At 36.3% G+C, this 17,020-nt stretch overlaps 1 protein-coding gene across 1 annotated transcript in view; it reads left to right on the top strand.

The window, feature by feature from the left end:
* Nucleotides 1-17,020, top strand: part of MNAT1 (MNAT1 component of CDK activating kinase) — a 217,955-nt gene that overhangs the window by 200,342 nt on the left and 593 nt on the right. The gene's annotated exons all lie outside the window — the stretch shown is intronic.

Raw genomic sequence — 17,020 nt, 5'->3', positions numbered from 1 at the left:
ATTTACTTTGCTTTCTTTTCATCCTCTTTCTTCCAATCTATCTTTCATACAAAGATTTCTACAGTTCAGATTGCATTACTCATCTACTAACATTTTCATATGTGTCCTTTATTTTTAAAAATATTCAAGGGGCGCCTGGGTGGCGCAGTCGGTTAAGCGTTCGACTTCAGCCAGGTCACGATCTCGCGGTCCGGGAGTTCGAGCCCCGCGTCAGGCTCTGGGCTGATGGCTCAGAGTCTGGAGCCTGTTTCCGATTCTGTGTCTCCCTCTCTCTCTGCCCCTCGCCCGTTCATGCTCTGTCTCTCTCTGTCCCAAAAATAAATAAACGTTGAAAAAAAAATTAAAAAAAAATATTCAAGGCATATAAGGCCCTTCAAATTCTTCTCCTTTCTGGAATACCCTCTTTGCCTCTTTATCTGCATGGCAAATTATTATTCTCCGTTCATATATCAACGTCTGTCTTCTGCACTCTCCTTTCTTGAGGCTTCTAGGTCTCTTATATTTAAAAATTGCTCATTTTCCTGTCTTTCTTCACACTAGACTTTGAGCTACTTGGGAAGAAAGACTGTTTTCTCATTTAGCACCTAGCATAATACTGGTACATAGTAAATTTTCAAGACATGTTCATTGAATAGATTAATAAAAATTTTTAACCATTGTCTGGAATCAGCTACTTTATCTGTTTTATCTGTTAATGAGGCAGTGAGATGAGATGGTTTCCAATGTTCCCTTCCAGTTTTAGGAATCTGCATATTTTTTCCTTGCTGTACTATCTATACTGTCTACACACTATTGTCATTTATTTTATAAAACATTTAAAATTTATTTTCAGTTTTATTTTATAAAACATCTAAAATTTATTTTCAGTAACCACATGTAGGATTGATTAATCTTAAGTGCATCTTAAAAGGATGGGGTATTATCCCCTTGGTATTTATTTTATATCATTTCAGTTAAAATTTTTCCTATCTTTAGTTCTAATAATACATTAGTTTTTACAAATGGAGATCAATTAGGGACAAAATTTATCATGAATAATTTTAGTTTGGATTTGGCTTCTTGTTCACTTTTTGCTGACACATATCCAAAGTATGATCCAGAGATGAGAAGACTGGTTTATTTTATAAACTTTGGAATGGCAGGTAGAAATACATTTTTTCCCCAAAAGGTAGAATTCAAGAAAACAGTATAGTTCTTTTCTTTCTTTTAACCTTTTAAGATAATAAAATAAGTCTAAGTTTTTAACTATAAAGAATTTTTATAATATTGAAGCACATTCTGTAAATTTAAACTTTTAAAAACTTCTCATTTTCAAAACAAGTCATATGTAACTGATTAGAATGTGTTTTTATTTAAAATATTATACCAGCATGTGCAGAGTCATAACGCATTGCCAAAAAATGTAGTCTGGAAGCAAAACAGAAAACTGAAAATAATGCTATAATTTTTTAAATAAGAGGAAAATATTTTCTTTACACATGAAGGTTTTGGACCAAATGGTATTTAACCAACTAACTGACTATTAAAGCATTCTATTGTAGAAAAGCTTCATTTTTGGTAAAACTGATTGCATTAGTGTATTACTTATGATAATGAGCATGGATTATTTTTTTCCCAAAGCAATGCTGTGATTTAGCTTTTGGAAGAAAGTGCAACTTTTCTGTGGGCTTAAGTATCAAAAATGCTTCTTAAAAACTTCAAATTATTATGCATTAAACCAGGACTCTTGGAGCTTTTTCAGATTTGACTGCTTATAGTCACCGGGCCCTTGAGTAGATATTTTATGAACCTGTTTTTACATGCTAGAAAATAGAATTTTTCATAATTAGGAGAAAACATCAGGTATTTTATCCCCTTGACTTTGTCTTTGCTTGTTATTGTTTGCTTTAGAGATTTATCTAAGTTATTGACATGATTCAGATTCCAGTGTATGAAATAGAGCTTTTGAGAAGGTGCTTTGAATGGAAAAATAAATATCTTACAAAAGATCTTGCTTTGGGTGGGTCTAGTTCTGTTTGAATTTCTTGTTTTTCTTTGCCTTCATAGCTATATTCCATTATATTACATATCTTTAAGCATAAAATTGGTTAACACACTGAGAGGTTAGCTTTGAGACAGACGATGATAAAATCTCAAGGCAATTTTCAAATATACGTATTTAAGAAAATACTCATATTGGGGTGCCTGAGTGGCTCAGTTGATTGAGCGTCCCAACTCTTGATTTCAGCTCAGGTCATGATCACAGGGTCATGGGATCCATGTTGGGCTGCATGCTGAGCATGGAGCCTGCTTAAAATACTTTCTTTCTCTCCCTTTCCTTCTCCCCCCGACTCTCTCTCTCTAAAATAAAATTTAGGGGCGCCTGGGTGGCGCAGTCGGTTGGGCGTCCGACTTCAGCCAGGTCACGATCTCGCGGTCCGGGAGTTCGAGCCCCGCGTCGGGCTCTGGGCTGATGGCTCAGAGCCTGGAGCCTGTTTCCGATTCTGTGTCTCCCTCTCTCTCTGCCCCTCCCCCGTTCATGCTCTGTCTCTCTCTGTCCCAAAAATAAATAAACGTTGAAAAAAAAAATTTAAAATAAAATTTATAAAAAAGTACTCATCTGTGTTTCTATTAAAGAAAAAGAAAATACTCGTTTATGTTTCAAGTCATTTTACACTATGCATTATGTCCCATTTCTGTTATTATTATAGGCACCTTCTGATTTCCAGGAAATCTTTTTATATTCCTCAGTGACTGATATGCAGTCTGTCTTCCATTCAGTTTTATGCTATCTTCCTTTGCAGCTTTATAATTTGTGGTGATAGCTCTTTTCATGTCCTCTGTATTTTTATTTGCCATCTTTTATGACCATTCTTTAGGTCTGTATCTTAACTAACCAGAATTTTTATGTAATTAAAAAAAATTGTGTATTCTCTGCTTACATAAGGATGATTTTTTTTTTTTTAAGTAATGACTGTTTAGTGAGTAGATATTTATCTTGCTATCAAGAAACTTACCTGACAAGGGAACATGTGAGGTTTATAAATAGTTATGGTACTTACGAGGGAGGTAAAGATAAAGTGCTATGCAAATTCAGGGAGCAAATAAGTTATTCTACCTGGGCAATCCAGAGGGGGTGGAATCTAAGAAAACTGTTAAGTATTTCAAACCGAGAGAGGTACAGGGAGTAACCAGAATTAACAAATGTTATTTTCAGAAGTCTAAAGGTTAAATCTTTTTTTTTTTTTTTGAACAAAATAAACACCTCATCAGGCTTAACCTTACACTTCGTCTTGTCTTTTCCCTGTTGTTATTGTTACCAGTTTGTGGTAGTAATGGTAATGGCAGTGGGTTTTTTCTCATCTTTATTCCTTACATACCGCTCTTCCCATTGGGATTTAATTTTCTTCTTGAAATATCCGGTAGTGGTTCTTTCCATTTGTCTCCTTTTTAGCTCTACATTCTTCCTTCTTTGTGTTTTCCTCCCATAATTTTCCACTCACTAATTTTTTCTCCGTCTCTGGATAACCAGCTGCCTAACTTGTCCATTGAGACTTTTATTCTAAGAATTCCTGTTTCACTTTTTTTTTTTTTAAAGAAAATGCTTGTTCTTTTCCTATTGTTGATTTCTTGTCTTATGGCATCTATTTCTTTACTCATTTCTCCTTCCATGAGATAAATTTTTTTCAGTTCCTCTTAGCTGTGTGTCTGGGTGTGATAGTCCTGTCATTGATCGTGTTTTCTGACTCTTTAATAAATGAGGCTCATTCCATTCTTTTTTTTTTTTTTTAACTGTGAACTTCTTTTTAGTGGGTGTTATATTCCTAGGAGCCTTCCTTGGATTGTGAAGGCATACTGATAAAGAGATTTTTTTTGCTTCAGCCAAACTCCTGTTGGCTTCACTGAATCTGGAGGTATTGTTTTTAATTTCTTGGAGATGGAACAGACTTGGATATTGTGATTTTTTATGTGTGATTCTTTTCTATTCATGTCCCTAGACTTTCTTGTGACTATCCCAGGCCAGTGAGCAGAATATTCCTACAAGTTGTTTTATAGGTGATCTTCTGAACTTAAGGCTCTGCTCATGCTCTGATTTTTGAGCTCCTGAATTATTTCTGGCACCTGAGAGTTTCTTTTCTTGCCTTTTTTTTTTCCCTTAAGGTTTATTTATCTTGAGAGAGAGAGAGAGGTGTGGGGGGGGGGAGGGAGAGGCAGAAAGAGAGGAAGAGAGAATCCTCCTCTGACAGCATAGAACCTGACATGGAGCTCAAACTCACAAACCATGAGATCATGACCTCAGCCAAAATCAAGAGTTGGACTCTTACCTGACTGAGCCACCCAGGCGCCCCTCTTTTCTTGCTTTTAAGCTTAGTTTATTTTACTTTTTTTGTTTGCTATACTGAATATAACATTTCTGTGTTGCACAGTTAAGCTTCTCATGTCTTTGTTCAGAATTAAGAGATTGACATTTGTAGCATGGCTTTGGAAGACAGACAATGGTGAGGGCATTCCAAGATAATGAAATAGCATGAGCAGAGATATGGAGTGAGTGGTTATGAGGCTTTCATAGAGAAAAACTGAAAACCTCATGGTTGGCTTACATTCAGGGTACATGGAGATTATTAATAAGAAATATGTTTAGAAAGGTGGGTTGGAATCAAGTGCAGTAAGCCTTGAATGGTAGGCTAAGGAATTTGGACTTTATTCTACATATAGCAGGCAGCCAGTGCATGTCTATTTGTATGAGAGTGATGCAGAGCTTTGCCTTAGGAAGATTAGTTTGATAACCATGAATAGATTGGAATGGAGAGAACAGTAATACTGAAATAGGGTAACCGATTGAGAGAGTATTAACTGTAGGCCATGAAAGAGGTTAAAAAAAAAAAAAGAGCTAAGATTAGGTAACAGCAGCAATGAAGATGATGTGAGAAGTAAATAGATGTTTGTAGAGAGATACTGTGATGTAGATTTCTCATTGGTATGCAGAGGGAAGAGGATTCAAGATGACTCTAGAAGTATGTTGAAACTATTAAGAAACACAGACACAGGGCTAGGTTTGTAAAGGAAGATGAGTTCAGTTATGAAAATTTAAATTTGTAGTTCCAGTGGGACACCGAGTATGAAAGGCCACTCAAGCAGATAAAAATACTTGGGCTATAACTAAGAAAGAAGGGCAAAAGACCAAAAGATAAGATTTGTAGGTTTAGTACGACAGAGTTGATAAATGAAGTCAGACATTTCAGAGATAGAGTCAAGAATAGGAGAAGACTTGGGGTGCCTGGATGGCTCAGTCAGTTAAGCACTCAACTTCAGCTAAGGTCATGGTCTTGCGGTTGGTGGGTTCGAGCCCTGCATTGAGCTCTGTGCTGACAGCTCAGAGCCTGGAGCCTGCTTCAGTCTGTGTGTCTCTCTCTATCTCTGCCCCTCCCCTGCTCAAACTCTGTCTCTCTCTGTCTCTCAAAAATGAATAAAAGTTAAAAAAAATTAAAAAGAATAGGAGAAGACGATGCCATCATAGCTGCAGAGGGGACTCGTGGAAATTGCAGTGTCTGTAGCAGGAGGTGCCTGCAGGGTTGTGGGGTGGTGGGCTTGGTCTCTCCCTGCATGCGGCTCTGCTCCAGCCCAAGCCATGCTTCGGGAGCCCGCTGAGGGGTGTGAGCCAGGATCCTTCCAAGTTACTGATGAGCAGGAATAAAATTGGAGGACCAGACAAAACTGATAGAATATGCTCCATCCCTAAGGAAAAGCAAGACACTGTAAGTGCAGGAAACATAACAAGCTTTCAAACCATGCAAAAGAAAGAAACTTAGGCAAAATGACAAGACAGAGGAATTCTTCACAAAAGAAAGGTCAAGACTAAATCATAGCCAGGGACTTGCTCAAAACAGATATAAGCAATATATTTGAACAAGAATTTAGAACAACAGTCATGAGACTACTAGCTGGGCTTGAAAAAAGCATAGAAGGCACCAGAGAAATTGTTGCTGCTGAGATAAAAGACTAAAAACTAGCCAGGCTGAAATAAAAAATGCTGTAACTGAGGTGCACAACCAACTGGATATAGTCACAGTGAGGACTGAAGAAGCAGAAGAGATACACACACACACACACACACACACACACACACACACACACACACACACACTGGAATATTATTCAGCCATCAAAAATGAAATCTTGACATTTGCCATCACGCGGATGGAACTAGAATGTATTATGCTAAGTGAAATAAGTCAATCAGAGAAAGACAAATACCGTAGATTTCACTCATATGTGGAATTTAAGAAACAAAACAGATGAATATATGGGATAAGGGAAGAGGAGAGAGGGAAACAAACCACAAGAGACTCCTAACGATAGAGAACAAACTGAGGGTTGATGGAGGTAGGTAGGTGGGGGATATACTAGATGGGTGATGGGTACTAAGGAGAGCACCTGTGATGAGTATCAGATGTTGAATATAAGTGATAAATCACTGAATTCTACTCCTGAAACCAATATTGCACTGTGTGTTAACTAACTGAAATTTAAATAATAGCAAAAAAAGAATAGGAGAAGGTACGAGATAAACCAAGAAGGACGAGGTAAACCAAGAAGAAAACTAGTAATTAGGAGCCAAGTGGAAAAGAGAAATTTGAGGAATCCTGTGTGAAAGCAGTAGGAGTGTGGCCCAAATTATAGACATTCTTATGGAAGTCACAAGCTAAGAGCATTTTATAGCTGGAGGCTGTCTCCAGATAAAGAGAGGTAGAGGAAGATGTTGTGGGGAATGAGAACAGAGAAATGTCCATTCAATGGTGATGAGAGTCAAAATGGAGTATATTAGAGTGGAAATAATGTAGCAATTTAACTTTTGAAATAAAACGTACTAGAGTGTGCTAGTATTTGTGAAATACAGATCTGTGCATATATGTTTATGTATATATAAATGTATTATATATATATATATATATTTCTATATACAAATTTCCCCATTTGTCTTTTAATATGAAGGTATTGGCATCCTTGGGTTATTCTAGTGTCCTGTGATAAAAGATGAACAAGCAGGACTACTCCTTATCTTTTGACTAATATAAAAAATATAAACAAAACCTCCACTTGAATCTTTATAATTAGGGTACAATGAAAGGGGGAACAGAGAGGGCAAAACTATTAAATATTGTTGAAATAGATGTGGGAAGAGACAGGAAGGTCACAGAGTTGGGAAAGGAGAGGTACATATTAATTAGCAGAAAGTAAAGGACTTTGGAAATTTGGGTTATTGTGAGAGTATACTTTGTATTAATAGTATCAAAGAGAATATGTAGGATGGTCAGGGATATATACTTTATTGAATATCTGTTCTTTGCCAGATGTAATATACACATTTTCTTGTTTAATCCTCTAAAAAATACTATGAAGAGGTATTGCCTCCTTGTTTCTTTTACAGATGAGGAAATAAGGATCAGAAAAATTAAAGCACTTTCCAAATCATGTTTGTAATTGTTCAAGGAGAGATTCAAACCTAAGTGTATGTTTCCAAAGTCTTTGTCCTTTCTACTAAACCATGATGTCTTTATGTATTAATGTGGTGGTACAGTGAAGAAAAGGAAAATGATACAGGAGAGAGGACTGAGGTTGTTTATATTTAATTTAGACAGTGCACTTAACAAAAACCCACACCAGTGGGGACAGTTCTTCTGCAAATTTAGGGGGTGCTTAACTAACTAACATTGGACAGAGAGAAGAGTTGAATTTGGTTTATCCATCTAAGCTGTTCCCTTAATATTAGCTACAGAAGGCTCAGTATGTTTCATTCTGAAGTCAAATGCTCTACCACTGAGCTATGCCCCCTAGTATGTTTCATTCTGGTAAAGAAATACAAATCTGCAGCAGCATTATGGGGAATATTCTAGATTATCAGGAATTTGGCTGAGGTCTCCTTAACCACTTAACCAATTTCATCTGCCACTTTGTTTTTGCTGCTTTAGTAGATCAGCTTTTTAACCAGTACTTAGGCTTGCTGTTTAGATGTGTATTCTTCAAAGGGTTCTTTGCAGATAAATCTGATTTTACTAACTTTCCCTATCTTAAATTAATGTATTCACCTTGCTCATAAACCAGAGTCCACTAAAACAGTACAGAGAACAATATGAATGTAACATATTGCAGTGTTAAACATATTTTAAGGTAAATTATTATAATTAACATGAATTATTGCAAATGGAATCAAAGTAGTAATATTTTATGAAACTAAGGCCAACTAAGAATGGTTGGTTTTACATGCAGATTGTGTACTGGATTAATGGCTATGCTCTTTGCACTACTTTTTAAAAAATATTTCATACATAGAAAAAATATATGATACATAATTTTACAAAGAGTAATAATAAAACAGTTGCTGAATTTTTTCCATTCTTTTTAAAAAATTATTTATTTTGAGAGAGAGAGACAGAGTGGGGAGGGGCAGAGAGAGAGAGGAAGAGAGAGAATCCCAAGCAGGCTCAGCACTGTTAGCACAGAGACTGATGTGGGGCTCAAACCCACAAACCAGGAGATCATTACCTGAGCTGAGATCAAGAGTCAGATCTTCAACCGACTGAGCCACCCATGTGCCCCTTTAATTTTTTTTTAAGTTTATTTATTTTGAGAAAACTAGGACAGAGAGAGAGAGAGGAGAGAGAGAGAATCCCAAGCAGACTCTGTGCTGTTAGTGCACAACCAGATGCGGGGCTCGATCCCATGAACGGGGAGACCATGACCTGAGCTGAAATCAAGAGTTGGGTGTCTAACTGACTATGCCACCAAAGTACCCCTAATTTTTTCCATTCTCATTGCTTCTCCCTCCTCTACTCCTTCAGGTTCTGTATTTTGAATTCCACTCATTAACTTAGGAGATGGAGCATAACCAATGCTGTAGAAATCCTTTCTGCATGCATTCTTCTTCTCTTTATTGTTGTCCCACCTCAAATCAGAGATTCGGTCACCCTGAAACTGCTGATTATCATTTACTTGCTTTGTTTACAGTTTGGTCATATCTATACATTCCATGTGTACTTTGCATTTCTGAGCTTTATATGAATGAACTGTGCTCTACATATTTTCTGTAACTTGCTTTTTGTCTTTGCTTTTACTTAGCATTGTTTATGAAAGTCAGCAGTGTTGATACATGCGTGAAGCTGTATATCCTTTGTTTCCACTGCTGTACTCTGTTCTACTGTGTAAGTAACAATTTGCCCATTCTTCTGTCAGTGGATATTTCAGTTGTTCCTTTTGTTCTTTTGCTATAAGAAACATTACTGCTATAAATACCATGAAGAGGCCCTAGATGGAGAAATCTAATAGGTTTCACATCTCTGTCTCTGCCATTATTCTTAAAATTACAAGAAGGAGTCAGACACAAGTAGCAGGTTCTAACACCTTTCCAAGTGGCTTAACCTTCCTTGATTCTACCTTCTTTGAAAATCTAGGGGAAAAGAGTGCATAAGGCATTAGTATGGAGTGGCAACATTTACCACACCTGAACACACCCTTCACTTCAAAAAATATTAGTTTCTGTATTAGTGAGGTTGTCTAGAGAAATAGAACCAGTAGGAGGGAGAGAGGCAGGGAGAGAGAGAGAGAGGGAGATAAAAGAGATTTATTATAAGTATCAGCTCATGTGATTATGGAGGCTGAGAAGGCCCATGATCTGCTGCCTGCAAGCTAGAGATTCAGGAAAGCTAGTGGTGTAGTTCAAAGGCCTAAGAGAGAACCAATGGTGTAGGTGCCAGATCAAGTCTAGATGCCAGTCTGGAGCTTTCAGGACAAGAGAAGATCGATGTTCCAGCTCAGTCATCCATAGGAAATTCAGTCTTTCTCCACTTTTTTGTGATTCTCAGGTCGTCAACAGATTGAATAATACCTACTCCTGTTGGGTAGTTCACCAATTTAAATGCTCATCTCTTCCAGACACACTCAGAAATAATGATTTACCAGATAATCTGAGCATCCTGTGGCCCACTCAACGTAATTTTATGTTTACACATAAAATTCACCACCATTTTGTTTTTGTTTTTGTTTTTTGGCATGTTATATATATGTTGTTGTTCTCTAGGCCTCTGCCTTAGGCCCTCTCTTCTCTCATTCTTTCCTGTCTCCTTAAATATTAGCATCTACCTGATGGTTTCAGATACCATCTAAATAGTGATGACTCCCAAATTGTTACCTTCATTCTATAATTTTCTTCTTAGCACTTGGCGCATATATCCAGCTGCTATATCCACTCATGTGTCTGTTCTATAATCACTTCAGACTTAACTCCAAAATTAAATGAATGATCTTTCCCTTCCCTTCTCTCCCACACCAATTTGTTTCTCTTCCAGTTTTCCATTGCCTCTGTGAGGGCACATTCCCTGTTCCACATGACTAGATAGCTGGAAGTTGACTTTGACACCAGTTTCTCCTCCCCTCTTCTCTTGCTCCCATATCCACTCACTCAGTTGGCTTTTAAATATCTCTTAAACCAGTCCTTTTTTTTTTTTGGTTATTACCACTGCTACCACCCTAATTTAGGTGCCATGATCTTAAGCCTGGAATAGAGAAACATTCTTCTTAGGAGTCTCTCTCTAATTGACTCCTACTTTTTTCCCATCCATTGTACAGTCAAAGTAGCTTAAATAACCAGGTTCCTAACAGTAACTTTTCAGTGGCTCCCATTGCCCTTTGAATAAAATTCACAGTTATTAGCATTTCCTATAAGGTCTTCTTTTGGATAATTTCTGCCAGCATCTCCAGCCTCATGTTGACCTGGAGCCACCTTTCCCCCATGTTCTCAATATGATGCCTTGCTGCTACATTCTTCCTGCACTGGATTGCTGCTCTATTCCTCTTGCCTTGCTAATAACTAACTCTTCCTCATCCTTTGGGTCTGAATCTGACTGTCCTTTCCTTAGGGAGACCTTTTCTGAACTTGTTCATACTGGCTTCCTTTTAATCTACACTGATAGAGCCCTGACTTTCTCATTCATAATATTCATTATTTAACATCTTTTTTTCTCTGCTGAATTATAAGGTCCATGAGAATATGGAGTCTGCTCTCTGTTTTATTCTCAGAGTTGCTTCAATACCTGGCACATAGTAGGCACTCAGTAATTTGTTTTAATTTTTTGAAGAAGGAATACACTGCATACATATAAATTTCTGCATTTTGTCTGTCCCACCTTTGGGGAAAAATTACCATCCTGGTTGTATAAAGTTATGATGAAACATCTGGTATACGTCTGTTACACGGAATTCACAGTAAGAAATTACATTAAATAAGGCAGAATGAGGCACTAGAATTTTTAGGAACTTATCAGAAATTAGGGGCTCCTGGGTGGCTCTGTCACTTAAGCATCCAACTATTGATTTTGGCTCAGGTCATGATCTCATGGTTTGTGAGGTCAAGCCCCATGTTGGGCTCTATGCTGATAGTGTAGAGCCTGTTTGGGATTCTCTCTCTCGGTCCCTCCCCTGCTCAGTGTCTCTTTCTCTATCAAAAATAAATTAAAAAAAAAAAAAGGAAAATCAGAAACTAGGATATTTGTTTTTATTATCTCTACTATATTTTCACCACAGAAGTGACACCTGTCCCTCACTGGGACATACAAAATCTATATATGATTTGTTATTTTTATGACTGATATGATTTGTTATTTTTAGATTTTTCATGAAACTTTGCCTTCCCTTCTCTCCTCTGGTTATTTTGAATAAATTCATAGGAATGAGTATCATAATGTTTTAAGAATCAGTAAGTAAAAACATTATTTATACCATTTTCCTGCTTAATCTCATTTAAGCATTTAGAATAATACTGAAATTAGCTAAACATATTATAACTGAGATAAACATCTTCTTACTTTGAGGAGTATATTTAAGATTTATCAAAAATCATTTGATATATATGGCCATCCTTTATTATCTGTTTTCATGGCTCTATTCGAGTATATCTCATAGTACCTGATTCCTGAGATACTCTTGTATTTATCTGTATTCTACAGATGGAATCTATCCTTAGCGTTCTATCATTTGATATATCCAGAACTACCAACAAAAATTGATCATAGAATATGTTACACTTAAATAGCTATATCTTTTATGTGTTCAGTCACTTTCACTCAAATCAAGGAAGTGTTCCTTTCACTTTGTAGTTGCATTAACTTTCAGTAACAGCTACCCTGCCCTAAAAATGCCTAGTGTGTTATTTGATAGCATTAAATTGCACACTTTACTTTTAGTTATAATTCAGAAAGGTTTATTTGAGCAATCTGTATTCAGCTGTACACTTGGGCACCATGTGGCTTTTAATTTCTAAATCTGAGCTTTGCTGTTCAGATGGTCTAAATGTCTGGGATAAATTGGTTACTAGATTTCTAAGTGTATAGTATAAATCTGAAAATAGCTTTAATAGTTAGTTTATTCAATTTGTGTTCTCACATGAAGGTTAGATAATGAAGTGAAGAGTAGTATCATGATTATGGAAGTTTGTTATATTTTGGTTGGAGTTCATGAAGCTTTGTGTTTTTATAATCAAACTGCCCTCAGAATTATGGACAGTAGTTCTGACTTGGATTGCTTTCCTCATTTATGTTAGAATATATGATTGTCAGTTTCTCTCTGTAGACAGTTTGTCTGTTATTCTGACATCATGGTTGGGTTAGGGCACCTAAGCACTAATTTCAGTTTTCAGAATGTTGCTGCTTTTTAGTGATAATTGAGTACACTATTGCTCTGATTGTTTTTAAACCTATTGAGGTAGACTTCAGGTTGTTCATGTAAATCTTTTATAGCCTTGGCTGAATTTCTTATAAGAGCTCTTGGTCTCGACAGCTGAGATCAGCTGGTTAATGTCTCTTAATGGCACTTAGATTTGAATTTTGTAGGCTGGGAGGCAGAAATACTTGGAACTGGTCTGTTTGATGCATAGTGCCTTTAAATTCAGGTTCAAAAATGGGCCCACTTGTGAAAAGAAGGTCTTAGGCTCTAGAGTTCACCCCCTTTCTTAGGAAAGGGAAGCACTATAGACTTAAAAACTTGGACTTTTCTTTTTTTTAACTGCCCATTGGGCCTGGTAATTTGAGGTAAAGGAAACTAATATGAGCTTCACATTTTAATTTCAATTTAAATTTAAAGATTCTTTGAGTCTCTAGAGCCAAAGTGTTTCAAGGGTTTTCATGAGGAGGTTATGACTGGAGGGGAAGAGTGCTGCCTCTGGGTCTTGAGTGACAGCCCCTGCCCTCTGCCCCTAGCTGAGGACTCAAAGCATTGTTGAATAGCACTAAAATGAGCTGAGTCCAAGACTTTAGCCAGATGGTCGATATAGGGCTTTTAAAGGAAGGGAAATAGTAAAAGAGTAATCTCAGAGGAACTCTCTTATGTTAAAGGACTGAGTAAATGAAGTCTTTCTGAAGCTAAGTGTAAATTACACCACCTTCTTTGGGAGTAGAAGCTGCTAAATGTAACAGAAGAAAATGACAGTGTAGGAAATCAAAGTTCAGGAACAAACTTTCAAGTGTGGGTTTTGAATGCTTAATCCTTTCTTACTCCTCTCACAGGATCCACTGCCTCCTTTTCCTCCCCCTCCTCCAGAGTCTGTTTGAAAGGGATTTTGATGGGTAATGGCAAAGGAAAGCAACTTTAGACACAGTATAAATTAGGGCACAAGATGCCCTTTGTACAGGAATTATCTTAGACATGCTTTTGAAAGCATACTTTTTTAGTCTTATTAAGAAAATAATCAAAGGTATGATTTTTAAAGCTTTGAGTTTAGTCTGCTTTCAGTAAAAATAAGGTATAGATACCAAAGTAAGCAAACCTCTTTTTTTCTTTCCTGGTTTCTGCTTATAAGATTTACAGGTATTTAAAATAAACCCATGAAAAACAGAAATACTGTCCTGGGATTGGCTAAATAGTCAGAGCAATTACCTCCAGGCTCCAAAATCCAACTGAGCTTGACTTTTAGAAATAAATTTGGCTAAGACTTCTTCCTCATTCTGTTATATAAAGGTGTACATGAAATGATACTGACCTTTGCCAGAAACCCCAGGAATCCTATTCAGTGATGTACTTGTAATGGTCATGAAAGAATTAAAACAACACAGATGGGGATTAATGTGAAAAAGCAGGCAAAATGCTAAATTCTCATTGTGTGGTTTCAGCGTGTCAGATCCTTTACAATACTTTGGTGTACCACAATAATTAAAGGGTTTAAGAACATTAAGTTAAAATACCTAGAAAATAAAAGCCCACAGTTGAGTACCAAGAATGAATTATGCTTTTTTTTTTTTAAATTGGAATTAATGTAAGTTGCCATGGTGAAAATAGATTGAAATATTTAACAGTAACTATTTTGTGTAGCCCTAGAGATCAAAAACAGTAATGTAAATAACCAGGTCTTTAAAGAACTATACTCACAGACATGTTTAATGTAAATGATTGCTAGAAGGGAAGTGCATTTTCTTCAGTGCTATGCAAAGAAATTTTAATTGACTTGATTTTGGCAGTAAGAATCTACAACTTAGCATTAATAACTAAAATTTTAAAATGTTTGTTCATTGCTCTGGATTATGACTGTTCAAGAAATCCTATTTTCGAACACTAATTAATCATTTTAAATAAATTTTTTTTACACATTTATGGCATCAATGAGTATGACTGTTTATTACATTTTACCTATAAAATGTTGAACTGTTTTATATACTCTTTATGGAAACAGTGCACGGTCATAAATTAAAAGATGCAACTGTTTTGGATATTTTACTGGTGGTCCTGTGTTTTCCTGCCAGCAGTGCAGCTGTTTCAGGTTTCTCAGGATAACATATAAAAAGCTGTATGTACACTTCAAGTTTATGCTTGAATTGCCAAGCCAGAAATGGTATGACTCAACTTTCCCAGAAGCAAGTTGTACCAAAATGTGATGAATCAAAACAACTAGTTGCACAGCGGTTTCTATTACAGCTATGAAAACCAATTCTCTTCATGATAGTTGGCTTCTTAAGGTTGACAGACATTCTCCGGTGGTACCTGAATTTTGCCAGGAGAGAACAGCCACTGGATCGAAGACTGTCCTTTTCTTTTGAGGGTCTGAGGAAAGGAAGGTTAATATAGTAGTGTCTGGTATATGGATAAAACTTACCTGAAACTTGTATCAGGAATGGAACATTTCATTTCCAAGATACTTGTAAAAATATTACTTATTTGTGTGATGGTTTTTGAGATCTCAGTGGAGAGAAATGGATTTTATGCTGTTCCAGGTTGATTTTTAGACTTCTGAGGTGACTTACCTAATTTACATCATTTCTGATGCATCACAGTCTTAACAGTGGACATTTTATTGTGTCCTGGGGTGAAATAAACAGATATTTCTTCTGTCCATGTGGTAGGTTTGGTGGGTGAATCCCTGTTTAAATCCCATGGGACATAAGGTTCTATCAGGAGTTTGACAATGACTGTTTAATAACAGCCTCGAAAGTGGGATACATTCACCAACGTACAGAAGATGGATACAGGGAGAAAATATTAGAACTTTGGTTGAAATATTTTTATCTCCTTTGAATATTCATATATATTTTATAATATCCTTCTATATTAGTATGTTATATAATTATTCACTATATATTAATGCATTAAGTATATAATTTATAAATAAGTATACGAATATTGGAAATGCATGCTCAAATATTTTTACTGCTATAAATATACTATCAAAAAGTTTGTAGATCATTGCTCAGTAAATATTACCTTTCTCCTTCTGCTTTCCCCTTTCACCCTTGGCAGAGAAGCAAAGAATTGAGTTAACACCTTGATTTGTGGTAGTGTGAATAAATTATAGCCAATTCCAGGAGCTTATGTTGCGTCTTACTTTGGCCACTTTTTCTCTTTGGCCTCTTATATTGCCATATATTTTTTAATCACACAACCTTATTAAACATGGATACAAATGAAAAACAGACTTGTTATTATGTTAGAAATAATAAGTTGCTCATGCATCAAGACTTTGACACACAGGAAGTTTGAATGAATGAGTAGAAAAGTTTCCAAGTTATTAAAATGTTCTGGTACCTGATTTATTCATTTGCCATACCCGTAATTCTAAGGTGGGTGAAGCTCCTTTACTTCCTGAGGCCTGAAGAAACAATGTGGTTTCTTAAACTAGGCATTAAAGCAAAGCTGGAAATATTTGTTTTCCAACGATGCTGTTAGTCATGCTAACAAGTTGACCTTCTTTGTCTAGGATTGTCCCATATTTTAGGCTTGTTTGTCTACCTTTACCAAGGTAGAGAGTTTTAATTGCTAAATAATATATGTATGATTGGAGAAAAGTGGTTTCTGTTACACTGTCTTTTGAGACAGTTCAAAAGACTTCTGTATTTACAAATTGGGACATTCTGTTGAAATCAGGCTTTCAGAGATTTCTCATGTGAGGAAGGAGACAATATATTTTTGTAATACTGAAGTAAATTTGAAGTAACTAGTATATTTTTCAACCCTCCTTCATTTAAGTATTTGTTTCAGAATACATTTATGCAAAACATTCAATATTTATGTAAAATATTAATACAATAGTATTATGATACCATGTATTTATTTATTAAGAGTATGCCAGAAGGAGAATAGCAGTGAGGTACCCAAACAATAGCCAACAAGACAAGTAATTTCTAAAAATTGGGAACAGTGAAGGATGCCTGGGTGGCTCCATCCTCTAAGCACCTGACTCTTGATTTTTGGCTCAGGTCATCATCTCACAGGGTTCCTGAGATCCAGCCCGGTGTCATTGGGCTCTGGGCTGTCACCCTGAGCCTGCTTGGGACTCTCTCTCCCACCCTCTCTCTGCCCCTCCCCTGTGCATGCTCTCTCTTTCAAAGTAAATAAGTAAACATTTAAAAATTGGGAAGAGTGGGCATTTTAATAGCCAGTTTTATTTTTGAAACCTCCTTGAGAGCTGTTTTAAGATCTTAATGTAATTTGCTTTACAATAAACTCAACAATTAAACGAGTTTAGGCGCTCTCTATATATAGTTGGTGAGTTTCCTTTTAAAAAATA

This window comes from Lynx rufus, unplaced genomic scaffold, assembly GCF_022079265.1.
Source record: "Lynx rufus isolate CCGP_SWC_20201006 ecotype Redwood Valley unplaced genomic scaffold, mLynRuf1.p SCAF_17, whole genome shotgun sequence".
In the NCBI taxonomy this organism is placed as follows: Eukaryota; Metazoa; Chordata; class Mammalia; order Carnivora; family Felidae; genus Lynx; species Lynx rufus.
This window is presented reverse-complemented; position numbering and strand designations above follow the sequence as displayed.